This window comes from Danio rerio, chromosome 6 (assembly GCF_049306965.1).
Source record: "Danio rerio strain Tuebingen ecotype United States chromosome 6, GRCz12tu, whole genome shotgun sequence".
Lineage (NCBI taxonomy): Eukaryota > Metazoa > Chordata > Actinopteri > Cypriniformes > Danionidae > Danio > Danio rerio.
Genome location: NC_133181.1, coordinates 19,074,600 through 19,089,027, shown reverse-complemented (window position 1 = coordinate 19,089,027; position 14,428 = coordinate 19,074,600). Strand labels below are relative to the sequence as shown.

Sequence of the window (14,428 nt, the reverse complement as noted above, 5' to 3'; positions counted from 1 at the left end):
ATAATAGCATTTTCTATGCTATCATAAATGTTATTTTAGAAATAATAGCATTTTCTATGCTATCATAATTGTTATTTTAGAAATAATAGCATTTTCTATGCTATCATAAATGTTATTTTAGAAATAATAGCATTTTCTATGCTATCATAATTGTTATTTTAGAAATAATAGCATTTTCTATGCTATCATAATTGTTATTTTAGAAATAATAGCATTTTCTATGCTATCATAATTGTTATTTTAGAAATAATAGCATTTTCTATGCTATCATAAAGCCCTACAACTTGTACATGTATATTTATATTTGTTTTATACAAAATAAACATTTATCTTGCTTAGTTGTTTTAAAGACTAAATGTTTGCACCTTGACAGTGTTATTAGACTTATAATATTTAGAATTAGAGTTAATTGCATCTGAACAATATCTTTTAACCACTTAATATTATTAAGTAAATGATTTAATAACACAGAAAAAAAAATGCATTTTTCTAGGGAAATGTTATTTTAGAAATAATCGCGTTTTTCTATGCTATCATAAAGCCCTAAAACATATACATGTATATATCTATTTTTTGTCAAACAAAATAAACATTTACAACGAAGCTTGTCGTCTTTATAGTCTATTTTGTCTCCTTTTTTAACTTCCTCTATCTACTGCACCGCTTTATAAATCGCGCTTCCTGGAGGTCCCGCCCAGCGGCCAATCGGAGCGCACGTTCAGTGGAACTTTCTCAAAGAGCCAACGGCACGCTACATGACATGACCAAATTCGGAAGCACGCTTTGTGGAACTTTGCGTCGACCAATCCCGAGCCAGACGTCGGGCCAATCAGGAAGAAGGGAAAGTGGAACTGTGGAACGGGAAGGGAACCGAAGATTCTCCCGCAAGAGGCGCAAGGATGACACGCAAATTCGTGAAGCGTTCCATCTTTTATTTATTGATTATTGATTGATAATTATTAATTTACAGTATTTTTTCATAATTTCTAATGTATCCAGTGAAAAAAACTGAGTTTAGATGTCATGAGTTTAGACGCCATTGCACTAGCAGCCGCGCTTTAGAGCGTCTTCCTGTTCACAGCACGCTTTAGTTAAATCAAGTTAAATAGCAACATGCACATATTATTTTACCCTAAAACATTGATTAACATTGAATGCATTTACCAATTAACATTGATTGCATTTACCATTCTACTGATTTACATTTATAAATGTGTCGTCATCGTTAATAAAAAGTGGATCTTGCGAATACCTTCACTCAATAACAAATCAACACCAATTCAACCTAGAATGATTGTTGCATAAACTCTATCGTAAAATAGCAGAAATGCACTTACCATCACTTGTGTTGCTTGTGCATAGATGGACTGAAAAGGTTGCATCGTTTCTCTTTGTTCTTTGTAAGTCTACCAGAAAACGCAGAGCGAAAATCAAGTTTAAAGTATACCATTAAGTAAAAACTTATTCACAGTGACAAGATTTAGCATCATGATGATTCAGTTATAAATGCATTAAAATCAATGATCAATTCTACTTAAACAATTGACACCAATTCAACCTAGCTTAAATATGCACTTACACATTGGTGTTAGCTGAACTGACATAGCGTCGTAATTCCTGGTAAATCTTTTGTACGAAATCAAAAATCAAGTAAAAGTAACATTAAAACATCTTTTTTCATGCAAAAATTGTTCTGTGAGGGCTTGAAGCAAATGTATGATCATCATATTCAGTTCGACTCACGACCTAAACGGGATGTCAGCCTTAAATAATGTTAGTACATCCACTTAGCATAATGTGTTAGCCTATTTCGTCACATATTTGCGTCGTATTACCTTGACTTTTTCATTTGTAGGCTTACCAGAACATCGAAAATGACCTGTTGTACTTCACCCATCACAAACCAAACTTGTGTTAGTAAAATTGTCGTCACAGGAGCTGTCATTCCCTACGCAGCCACCACACGCGCTGTGGCCATAGATTGGCTGTGGCCTGTGACTAAACAGAAAATATACAGTAGTGGAAGAGTGGACGCTTTATTTGGGTACTGCACAGGATCGTCCCAAGTCACAAAATTCATTCAATTCAAATTGGATAGTATTCAATGTATGCATATATTTATTGTGTATTTTCACACAAAAAGGCCAACATATAACATTTGATGTAGCTATAAATCCACCGTTTGTAAGAAGGGAATATTTCATGGAATAATTTATCAATTAATAATTTTTTGGGGGAAACATTTGTCAATTTAATATTATTATATTATTGGAATGATTTGAGTTTTTGATATTGCTTTTATCACGATGAGGATGTTATTTGTTACTTTAACAAAACAAATTTCTATAAGTGACAGTATAATGCTCTTATTCTTTATTTTCACAGACAAAAGTTTCTTAACAATACATGGCGATCCATGCATACACTTTCTCATTTACACACATGCAGACACTATAGCCAGTTTAGTTTATCTAATTCACCTGTACACTATGTCTATGAGTCTTTTGGACAGCACAGTAGGGGAAACCGGAGCACCCAGAGGAAACACATGATCAACTGCGATCACGGGGAGTACAAGTAAACTGTGCACAGAAAGGCCTCTTGGTCTAGTTGGAATTCGACCCAACTAACCATTGCTGTGAGGCGATGGTGTTTTGTATTGTGTTCTGTAATCACAACCCCTTCTGTATTGTTACTACAGCCAGACTCATCTCGTCCAAGATGGTTCATGATTGTTTTGCTTGAAGCGTCATGGGGCCTAACGTCAGTGAAAGGGGACAACATACGCTGAAAACACATGATGCTTGTTTGCCTCGTGGTAAACAAAACTGCACCATTTTTATTATTCGCACGAACACCAAGGACTTGAAGACAATGGTTGTTTCTTAATTCCAAAAACGCAAATAGCTGACTCGTGTTCTTATGAAGAGTGTTTTTGCCAGGTTATCTTGGTAGAATGAACTCAGGGGACCTCGACAACAGAGAGCGTGTCCTGTGAGAAATTAGATGCTTCGTTCTTCCCAGTGGTTCTTCCAGATCACAGTCACACAACCTTCACGCATTTTGACGGAAAATTATTTAAATATCCCAGATTTCATACAATGATTTATTGTTTTTATATATAACATGTACAAAAACCTTACACATATACTATGCACATTACAAATAAGACTAATTTTATTATGAATTTCAGGAAATAAACACCCTTAATGAGTTTATGTCTTTATTAAAATTTACATGTTAATGTTTACTTTCACCCTTGCACGTTGAGAAACTCCAGAGTCTAAATCTCTGAACTTTAGTAACTACATAAAATGCTGCGCCTCCCTCTCCTTTATTTATTCGCAATGACTTCTGGGACTTCGCAAGCAAGTTTTTTGCTCAAGTCTGCATCAATGCTTCCTCTATCAAGAACACATCCGGGAACTTTCAGGCGTCTTGTGGTCTTGAGTTTGGGAACTGAACGTTGGCGATAGTGGACACATGATTGCTAAAGAATGCTTATTGAGAACCGTTTATTCATTTTCTTTACAGCTTAGTCCATTTATTGATCCGGTGTTGCCACAGCGAAATGAACCGCCAACTTATCCAGCACATGTTATACGCAGCGAATACCCTTCCAGCTGCAAACCATATCTAGGAAACATCCTTACACACTCATACACTACGGACAATTTAGCCTACCCAATTTACCTGTACCACATGTCTTTAGACTGTGGGGGAAACCGAAGCACCCAGAGGAAACCCACACAAATGCGGCGAAAACATATAAACTACACACAGAAACGCCAACTGACCCAGCCAAGGCTCGAACCAGTTACCTTCTATCTGTGAGGCGACAGCACTACCTTCTGCGCCACTGCATTTTAAGGTTTGTTTTCATAAATTAGTCCATGTTTCGAATTATTGAGTGTCCAGCATGGTATCCTTTTATAAACAAATCTACAATATAATGTCATATTCCGCAATTAATTCTCTTTTCATGACTGGATTTCGCATTTTCCGTCATCACGATCATAGACCCAAAGGTTTGTCTGTGAAACCTGTCTGTGAAAAATCTGAATCTGCGAAATATTACATTACTCTAATATGCGGTATGAAGCCATTTTATCAGATTGTGGTGATTTGTAGGCGAGTGCATCAACATAAACTAACAAATGACATGTGTTAAAGGTTTAATTGAAGTACTCAGTGCTTTATGTTTTGTTTTGTTTTTGTATTGTTTTTTGGGGGGAGGGGGGTTAAAAAAAGGATATAGAAAATGTACAACAAATTTGTGTACATTATACAAAAGACAAAAGGTCTTTTGCATATGTGCCTGAAAATTGTGCCTGAATACTTCAAAAAGTCACAGTCAAACTGTTTTAAAGCCTTGTGTTGTTTTTCAGCTTTTGGAAAACAATCAAAGCAGTATTTGTTTGTTTTGCAGAAGATACTTCTATGAAAGAGTATTTTGAACAAACAGCTCATGTTAATTTAGGGCCAGTTGGTTGTGTTAAATGTAAAAATCAAAATTGTTTTCTAATCAGTTTTGACTTTTTTTTCCTCATAACCTTTTCTTTTTCTCCTTTTATAGACTTACTCTTCCAAGAAAAGTCAGAATCGCAAAAAAAGTCAAAACTGTCAAATTAAAGGTCCCCAAGCTTTCACAAATCATGTATAGCTTTAACAAAAAACTTGCTCTTTTTCCAGATTTTGGTATATCCATTCCTGTTGGACATTATTTGAATTTCTTGAATGGATCACACCGTATGCACAGATTTTGGTATATCCATTCCTGTTGGACATTATTTGGATTCCTTCTGGGCTAACTGTACTCAAACTCATTATTTTATTGCAGCCTTTCCTCGCAGCCCCACTCTTTTTTATTATTTTCTCATACCTCAAATCTTTTTATTCAGTTAGTGACATAATTATCTTTTGACCTGATAGCGGCACCTTGCTCAAAAAAACAACATGTTGTTGGTGTTATGCGAGGAAAAAATAAGAGCTGAAATGGAAAGAAAGCGCAAAGGAACTGACTAAGCAGAGGACTTTTTCCATAAGACCAGTGATAGTAGGCCTACAGTACAAATGAAGACGACGAGGTGGCCGGGGAGTCCAATTCTGGCAGGAAGTTAAAATTCGGCACAACACCTGTAAGCTAACATTACGCTATACAAAACAACATTGTCTACTTTATGTATAATCAAACTTATTTTTGTACTTTATCTGTTCAGTGAAGTAACAGTGAAGAGGCAGACCCAGTTACATTGTCAACCACCAGTCATGAGCCCAACACTACCAGGCCAGGTAGGATTACTGAGTGAATTTTAGAATTAGGATGGAGGACAAAACTTGCAAAACAATAAATAAATAAATCCACAAATTCTTTTGTAAATAATACATTAAATCTACAAATAAATGAATACATATATACAAATTCCTGCATAAATAAATATATCAGTACTTAAATAAATTTCACAAACCCCCCCACCCCCAATGTTTATTAATTTTGTATTACTTTTGAATTGAGTCTTTATTAATGAATTAATAAAATTTATTAATTTATTGACTGTAGTTCCGTATTTACATTTTCTGAGCTCAATATGCTACTGAGAGGGTGTCTATTATTAATCAGAAGGTGGTCTTTATGCTATCAGTGTTGCTGATCAATAAAAAAAATTGTGCTGTTTTTTGTGTGCATAACGCCCATTAACAGGCTAAATCACATCTGACAAGTGTTGATTCAGCATTGTTTGCAGGAGACGGATGAAGTCAACATGCTAACAGTTACCAGAGACTTGAGAAGACTAGCTGACACTATTGAAATTAGCAGTACGCTATCAGCTAATTATACTTTCTTCAGAGTAGATTTATGAGTAGATTCCACTTTTGATGTGGCTGTTAATCATTTTATCCTCACAAAGCTTAAACAGGCCACTCGTTTTAAGACCTACAACTTCAATCAACCAATGATGGCATAAAGACTGCCTTCTGCTGATTGGTAGACACCATTAAGGGCATACACACACTATGTACAGTTGCCTAGAACCAGGCCAAAGCACGCTTGTCCTCCCTCCCGTCTCCCCCGATGGCCCGCCCTCTCATCGCATTCAGGCCTTACGTCATCAGTAAGAACGCTGTTCAGTAAGAAGCTCTCTCACTCAGCACAGTGGAGATTTCTTTAGTTATATTGTTTTAGTTGTTTGATATGCAGTAACACGCAGTCAAATATTTCGCTGAACAGATCAGCCACTTTTGATGCTCATAAACGATCATAAAGTCATCGTGCAGCAGGAATTAGGAGGTTTGCTGCAGGTGCAGCTGTGGTGCAGTGAGGGGTTTGCGTCTTTAATAATCTATGACAGTTTGCTTTCATTGAACAGTAAGAATGATTAATAAAGCCATATGAAACAGTCCCTTAAAAGTCACGTCTCGTCTTCAGTTTCGAGCTCAGGCATGCTTTGCACTCACACTACAAGCGTGCATGAGCCCCTGCGGCACACCTCTTTCAACCAGGTCAGGGCCAAAATAGTGGAAAAAAAGTGTAAAGGCCAATATGGTGAATAAAGCCCTGCCTTCTAGTGTAGGAGCCAATCATCGATCGCTATATGGTGAATAAATCCGGCCTTCTAGTACAAGAGCCAATCATTGATCGCAATATAGACCATTTTGAGGGATGTTAAGAAAAACAATGGTCCCAACGTAATTGCTGTTTTACATTTTTAGTTTTTATAGCTTTCGAGAATCCAAAATAAGGCACATATTGATAAATAATGTTATGATAGCTGTTTTAACATTAGGTTATGATTTAATTGCCTCTTTTTACAGTCATGAAATAGTTTGAAAACAAGCAGGAAATGTCTATGGGTCAATGACATGAACACATTGAAATGTTCTATACTGATGATACTCCGGGGGAGTTGCTCAGACCAAACGTGAGTTTCTGCAGATTTGTGTGATTTGGATGTTTAGAAATGAAACTAAAGAGACAGTTGTTTTTGGTGATCCCTAATATGAAAATTAATTGTAAGCTTGGCAAGCAGTTTTGGAGAATTTGATGTTTCCCCATTCAGACAGAATGCCCAAACATACTGCCCAAGAGGTGTTTCAAAGATGGCGGCCGAGTGAAATGACTTGCCTGAAAGGGCACCTATAGTGAAAAATCTAGTTTTCAAATTGTTTGGACAGACATATGTGTAGATATAGTGTATAGACCAGGGGTGGGCAACCCTGTTCCTGGAGAGCCACCTTCCTGCAGATTTCAGTTGCAACCCATATCAAACACACCTGCCTGTAATTATCACGTGGTGTTCAGGTCCTAACTAATTGGTTCAGGTGTGTTTGATATGGGTAGCAACTGAAATCTGCAGAAAGGAGGCTCTCCAGGAACAGGGTTGGCCACCCCTGGTATAGACCGTCATATTGGGGTGAAATAAACACACCCAGTCCTTCCTTTTTTTAAATTTAACAACATAAAAACAGTGGACCAATTGGAGCGGTTTTCAGATCGACCGCAACTTGATGTAGGAGCGCAGTCCCCCCGCCCACTGAATTGATTAACAGCTGCGTATTACCATGTCCCGTTAGTCACGTGTATAATCATATCAACAAGACCAGACGTGCCCAAAGCAACCGAGGGAATAAAAGGTCTGTTCAGTTCACTAGGATCATCAATCATCATCAAATGTGATCAAGAGTGAGTTTCACATGTTTAAAACGAAAAAATGTAGTGCACGTGTGTAATGAATTACAGCGATTTACTTCAGCTTTATGTCATCAGCACAGCCGCCTGTCAGAACAGTTATAAAGGAAGACACTTCAATCCCGGTTTGTGGACATTAAATCAGGGTTATTTTATACATTAACATAACAGATATCTACACAGCAGTGAAGATTAAGCTGTATCCTGTAACATTCACGTGCAAAAAGAGTGCAAAGGTAAACGCGCTCTGTCTGTCTGTGTGTGTGTCTGCTGCGGTGCGTGCGCGCGTGTGTATCTGTGTGTGTGCGCGTGAACTTTGTAACAACATTGTGTGTGACTCATCAATGCAACTGCACAACAAATACTCATTGGTAAAGTTCTTACTGTAGTATTTCTCACAAACGCTAGATGAGATCATCTTCCTTTCAGTCTGTCTAATGTCTGACGCAGCTTAGGGAGGAGATTAAGGCACGCAGAAAGACACGTAGAAACAGTAGGTGGGGAGGACTAGCCTTAAAGGCGCAGTATGACAAAACAGCCCCCTAGTGCAAAAATGTATAAAATAGAATCTTGTAAAATGTGTAAAGAAAAATCTGATGGATGTTTTGAGCTGAAACTTTACAGACTTAATCTGGAGACGCAAAACACTTATATTAAATCTGAAAAAATGGGTAATCTAGGTGCCATTTAAAGTAACTTTGACACCAGTTTGTGGTCCTACTAAACTATAGCCCCTTTCACACATACAGACCTTTCCGGAAAATTGCTGGCAATTTTCCGGAAAGGTTGTATGTGTGAACAGGTCCTTTTTGAAAATACCGGTAAATTCGTTCTGGCTATTTTCCGGAAAGAGAAGTTGTAACATTACCGGCAATTTGCCGGAATGCTGCGCTGTGTGAATGCAGAAGGAAGATTCCCGTAATAAGCGCGTGCACGTCTAGAACGTGCTGACGTGAGACGTCTGCTTTAGCCAATCACAACAGTCAGACGCATTTACTTCCGCGCGGTTTGTGAGGATAAAAGCCTTTGAATATTTTTCCAGACACATTTAGCTGCTAGAAGTTAGTCAGATCATGTTTATATGTTCTTCTTAATGCCAACTGTGTAAATAATCATCGATGAGATGCTTATGATAAGCCGTTGTTTGTTTACCTTCAAGCTTTGCGTGCTCCTATGAGCGCCTGCACACGCACATATTATGAACATCTCGACATGAGAAAGTGATCCTGCGAAAGTTGTTCACAATATTGATCATCCACAGAGTCTGTAATTTAGTCAAATGTTTACAAATACAAGCGCAGCCGTTTAAAGCTCATTTGTGGTGAATGATGTCAGAATTTACCGGTATTTTGGAATGGATGTGTGAATGCTCTTTTCCGGAAAATTTCCGTAACGTCCTCGGCTGTGTGAACAGCGCTTTTTTTAATATACCGGTAAAGTCGTTCCGGAAATTTTCCGGATATTTACCGGTATCACTATGTGAAAGGGGCTACTGTTTTTAACCCAGAGTAAAAAAAAAAATGACACCTGTAGTTTAAAATGGGTGTTAGCATTGCTTTTTACCCTGTGTTTAGAAACCATGCTCTGGAGTAACACCACATTGCATTGCAGTGCTGTGTGTGTTCAGTGTGAAATGGTTTACTTGTTGATGCTGCACAGTTAGCAACAGACAATTAAGTCTAAAGTTTTTTTTAAGTACTGGCAAGACACTGTAAAATCAGTGTAAAAATGCTGTATTCTGTATTTTGATCAGTGACAGATATGAAACGAGAATATTTTCATTTATTAAAGTTTGAAACATCTGTTAAAGTGATAGTCGCCTTTCAAAATGAAATGTTACCCAGTAGAGCTTGCATGATTGCATGTTGTTTTGCTGCAGTACATATTGCAAGTTGCATAATTTCACCAGAAGATTTGAATAGCTCTATTTGAAATGATTTAATTTAGATCAACTGGGGTGATCAAGTCTTTTTCTATGCAGTGCATCAGCATAAAATACAATTATTTAAGAGCATATATACTAAAAAGTTAATATAGTCAGTGCTTTATGGCTTTCTGAGGAGTGTAACAGTATTCAAGGATAGAAATTGAACAATCAAATGTAAAATTGCATGGTCATCTTTGTATAAATAATAAATAAATAAATAATAAATAAATTAATTAATTTATATTAATTTAATTTATATATATATTTAATAAATAATCTAATCCTGCGATGTGAGTATTACAGATAGACATTACGATATCGATGCTCAAACAATATATTGCTCAGCCCTATTACTCAGTATGTACTCACTCTTAAGTGATTTCAAACCTTTACGATTGGTACTGATAACATTGACTTCCATAGAAGGAAAACAAAATACTATTCAAGTCGATGGTTAGCAATATTCAGTATCAACAGAAAAAAAAAACTCAATCGGATTTGTGACAAGTGGAGTGTGAGTAGCTAAATGATGAAAGAATTTTCAGTTTTGGGTGCACTCATCTCTTTAAACGAATACCCAGGATTAGTAGTAAACCCCAGGTAATATAAGCAGTGTGAAATGTGATTACAAATAACCAATAATTCAATTTTTCCCAGATGAAACTGCAAAAACTGGAGTAAATAACTGGATTTATGTATTGCTTTGACATCAGCTGTAAGTAATGTATTTTATACAGTGCAGTTGCATTAAGGTTCAGGTCAGAGTACAAAAGCCTTATGTGAATAACAGACTTAGGCTGTTGCCTTTTATTAAAGGAATAAAAGAACTGTGGCCTCTGGCAGTTGAGATGGACACATGGTTTAACAGTGTTCGTGCAATAGTGCATTAACCCTTAGTTCCTTATATATGGTGTTTAAATGTAAAAAATAGATTGACATACCGACAGACAGACTTTGACTTAATTTGCTTACATCAGTTATTAGGATTGTTAATGTCCCTAATTTTAACAATTTAAATCACATCTACAAAAAAAAATCATAATTATTATTATTAAATGCTAAAACAAACAAGCAGGTACTGAGAAGAGGGAGAGGAAAAAAGTATTATTTAATGACAACTTATTTGAAGGGCTCCTATTTCACCCCTTTTTAAAGATTTAAGATTAGTATTTTGTGTCTCTAGAATGTGTCTGTAAAGTTTCAGCTCAAAACACCTATCAGATTATTCATTATTCATTCATTCATTTTCTTTTCAGCTTAGTGTCTTTATTAATCCAGGGTCGCCACAGCGGAATGAACCGCCAACTTATGCAGCACATGTTTTATGCAGTGGATGCCCTTCCAGCCGCAGCCTCTCTCTGGGAAACATCCATACACACTCATTCACACTTATACACTACAGACAATTTATCCTACCCAATTCACGTGGACCGCATGTCTTTGGACTGTGGGGAAAATCGGAGCACCTGGGGAAAACCCACACGAACATGGGGAGAACATGCAAACTCCACACAGAAACTGTGGCGACCCCAGATTAATAAAGGGACTGAGCCAAAAAGAAAATGAATGTTTTTGCTTAGCAAATTTGTCAGGATACGTTAATATCCATGTAATATACATTTCCTATCTTGTTGATATGATTATAAGCATTACTATGGATACATGTTAAAACGCGGCTGTCAATCAATTCGGTGGTCAGGGAAACCGCACTCCTACGTCACATCGCAGTCGGCCTCAAAATGGAAGGAATTTGGATCCTATTTTAACGTCAGTAAATAAAAAAGAGACTTATTTTGTTTGTATCACCCCAATATGACTGTGGACACACTATACACACAGTTCTGTCCAAACAGCTTACAAAAGATGATTTTCACTATAGGTGTCCTTTAAATGCAACCTTATGGTCTTATTGACTTTTTGTCTTACTCTTATGAAATAGTTAATTGAGACTTTAGACAAAACCTTTTTTTAAATGAAATAATAACTTATTTAATAAATTATTTTTTGTTTATTGTCATAATGTTTACATTGTGCTTTTATGACACATATACAATTATACTGAAGAACAATATTCAAGGAGAAGAAATATCTCAGTTTTATTCAGAGGCCAAGCTGAGCATAAATATGACTTTTAGCAAAGTCATTGATATTTATTTGCAAAAAATGATTAGATATTTACAGAATTATTGTTAAATTAACACACTGGACAATTCAAACAGTGTAGTAGAGTACATAAATAAAGTGAGCTGCCTCTCCCGGAAAAAAAAATGTTGATCGTTTAGAGGCCTTAGACATTTGCATTTTAAATATGACAGTTTATACTGTTAAATAAAGAAGGAGTTGAGTATTTTCTGAGTACCTACAATATAGTAACAGCAGAAATGCATGCATTACAAACTGCTAGCCCTAAACCAGATCTTAACCCTTTATATTTTAATAATATTGTATGCATTGCTGTTTTTTAAGTTGTCAATCAGGAACATTAACAGCCTCTACCATAGTTTCTGATCCCAGGTGAGAGGGGTGAACCTCTAAAACATGTTATTTCCTTTACAACAGTGTTTGAATAGCTATGACTTTCTACTTGTCTCTAAATGTCAATGTTTATCAATTGTAATTTCATCAGTGAAGACAGGCAGTTTTGCTAATTAGTGAATACAGTCAATACGGTATTTTGTTCTAGGGGACTTTATAGAGTGACCTGTTCTGTGTATTGAGTTGGCTTACAGTTTACTTCTCTGTCCTTCACGCCTCTCTAGGCCCATTAACTTGCTGAAATGATGCATGTAGCTGGGCCTGTCAATGACTGAATAGAAGCTGTTGTCCTTGCTGGGGGGCAGTACTGGGTATGATACAGAGGTCCAATACTGACATGTCATGCACTCATGAAATTTGCAACCTCCTGTGGTTACAGTTCATTTTGACGGCCTCCTTAGAGAATCTGTTGGTTGTAACTTCATCAAATCAATTTATTAGAGGGATCGTTCACCAGTAACTAAAAATTGTCATCATTTACTCACCCTTCACTTCTCACAAACCTGTTTGAATAATTTTTTTCTGTTGAACACAAATGAAGTTACTTTGAAAAATATTGGAAACCTGTAGCAATGTTTTTTTCTACTATTCTTCAAAATATATTTTTATGTTCAACAGAAAAAGGAAACTCATAAAGATATGGAACAGTAAATGTTGAGTAAATTTTCATTTTTGGGTCTATTAATTATCATTAGAGGCTGGCTATATTCCCAAACGGTTGCCACATAATTGTATTAAATGTGATAAAGGTGATTTTTGCATAATACATTTCTAGGAATGCTGCAAATAATCATTCACTGATAGCAGTTAATATATATATATATATTTAATTTTATTTTACACACGCGTTATCAGCTTTTTTATCACCTAGACCAGTCTCAGTTTTACAATACACGCTTTCTTGCTTTCAGTGCAAATGAGGAAGATGTGGCAAATGTGAAAAGCTCTGCAGTATTGGTCTCCAGAGTTCTAAAATCTAATAAAAGTGCTGTGAAAAGGTCTGTAGAACTACTTTTTTATTTTAAAAAACTAACTTTGTACCTTTCGCCCTCTTATGAGCTTTCTGCTTTACAAAACATGTGCTCTTTGCTAAAGCTCTAGATGCAGGTTGCCAGATATTACAAAAAGCAATCCAGTGTAAAATTAATAAATGTGTTCAAAGTGGAGGTGTTCTCAAAACCAAGCCCCTTAAACACAATATAAGAAAGAGCAAAACTATGCAAGAAGAACGAATATAAGAGAATTGCATTGAAACTGAAATTAAAAGTACGTAAAGAAAAATAATTCACTGTAAAAATAACCAGCTGGGTTTCACATAATTCCTTTATATTGTTAACTTAATTGTTTTATATAAATGTAAGTGAATTGAACATAAACAGTTTGGTTGTTGTCCCTAAAAACTCAAAATTGATTTAGATCATTTTAAATTATTAGTTTGAAAAAGCAGCAAAAATGTTTTTTTTTTTAGTTTTGTTTGGTAACATAAAACAATAAGAATGGTTTAACTGCATCTGTGGTTATATTGAATATCAACTGGGGTGGGGAAGGATCCATTTTTCTTTTTTGTGGTGGGGGAGGGGTGGTTTCAGGAACAAAGGCTTGAGAATCATTGCTCTAGAAGAGTGATTGTGAGACAATTTGCAGAAAAAAATACACTTTAGTTTCTATGATTGGCCAGTCTTGTGGCTCTCTCCACAACAATCTGGAGTTTCACTGCATTGCCTGTTTCAATGTGGAGCACATTTAATGCTCTATTTGTGTAATCTTCCCAGGGGCAATTCAATAGACAGTAAGCTGTGTATCATCCTACATTATGGTCCCAACAAACCAGTTTGGCAAATCAAGTTTTTAAAACTCTACTAAACATTACACACTTAATTTGTATTTAATATAATGTGATTTTTTAGGTTTTTTATTTTTAATTAATTTGCAACAATTTCAAATAAATCTTTTTTCACATTGTTATTATGGGGTATTGTGTGTAGAATTTTGAGGAAATAAATGAATTTAATTCATTTTGGCATAAGGCTGTAACATGGAAAAAGTGTAGCGCTATATAACATACCCCTAAATCTAACCTCATATACTTTTTACTATGTAACCAGTACTTCCTTTGGGTATACATTCAGTATATTAAGTAAATGAAATGCAACCAAGGAAGCTAAAGTGTCAATGTTCTGGTGTTACCTTACAGTAAAATTCCATTAGCTCACATGTGTTAATGTAACTTCAACATTATTTAATGCAATTCATGGTAACTTTTAAATAAGATTTAGTTT

The 14,428-nt window shown here is 35.9% G+C and overlaps 1 protein-coding gene across 15 annotated transcripts in view; it reads right to left on the bottom strand.

Annotated features, from left to right (window-relative positions):
• The window catches only part of slc19a1 (solute carrier family 19 member 1), a 50,810-nt gene that overhangs the window by 27,681 nt on the left and 8,701 nt on the right, over positions 1-14,428 (bottom strand). For 5 of the 15 annotated variants that reach the window (XM_073954008.1, XM_073954012.1, XM_017356601.4 and 2 more), the window contains exons 1-2: positions 1,836-1,940; positions 1,338-1,406 (exon numbers count right to left, since the gene is read on the bottom strand). The gene's annotated coding sequence lies outside the window, so the exon portion shown is untranslated. Of the gene's footprint in view, positions 1-1,337; positions 1,407-1,579; positions 1,941-14,428 lie in introns of those variants that run through there. The other 10 variants (XM_073954007.1, XM_073954013.1, XM_073954004.1 and 7 more) reach the window with 3 other exon arrangements.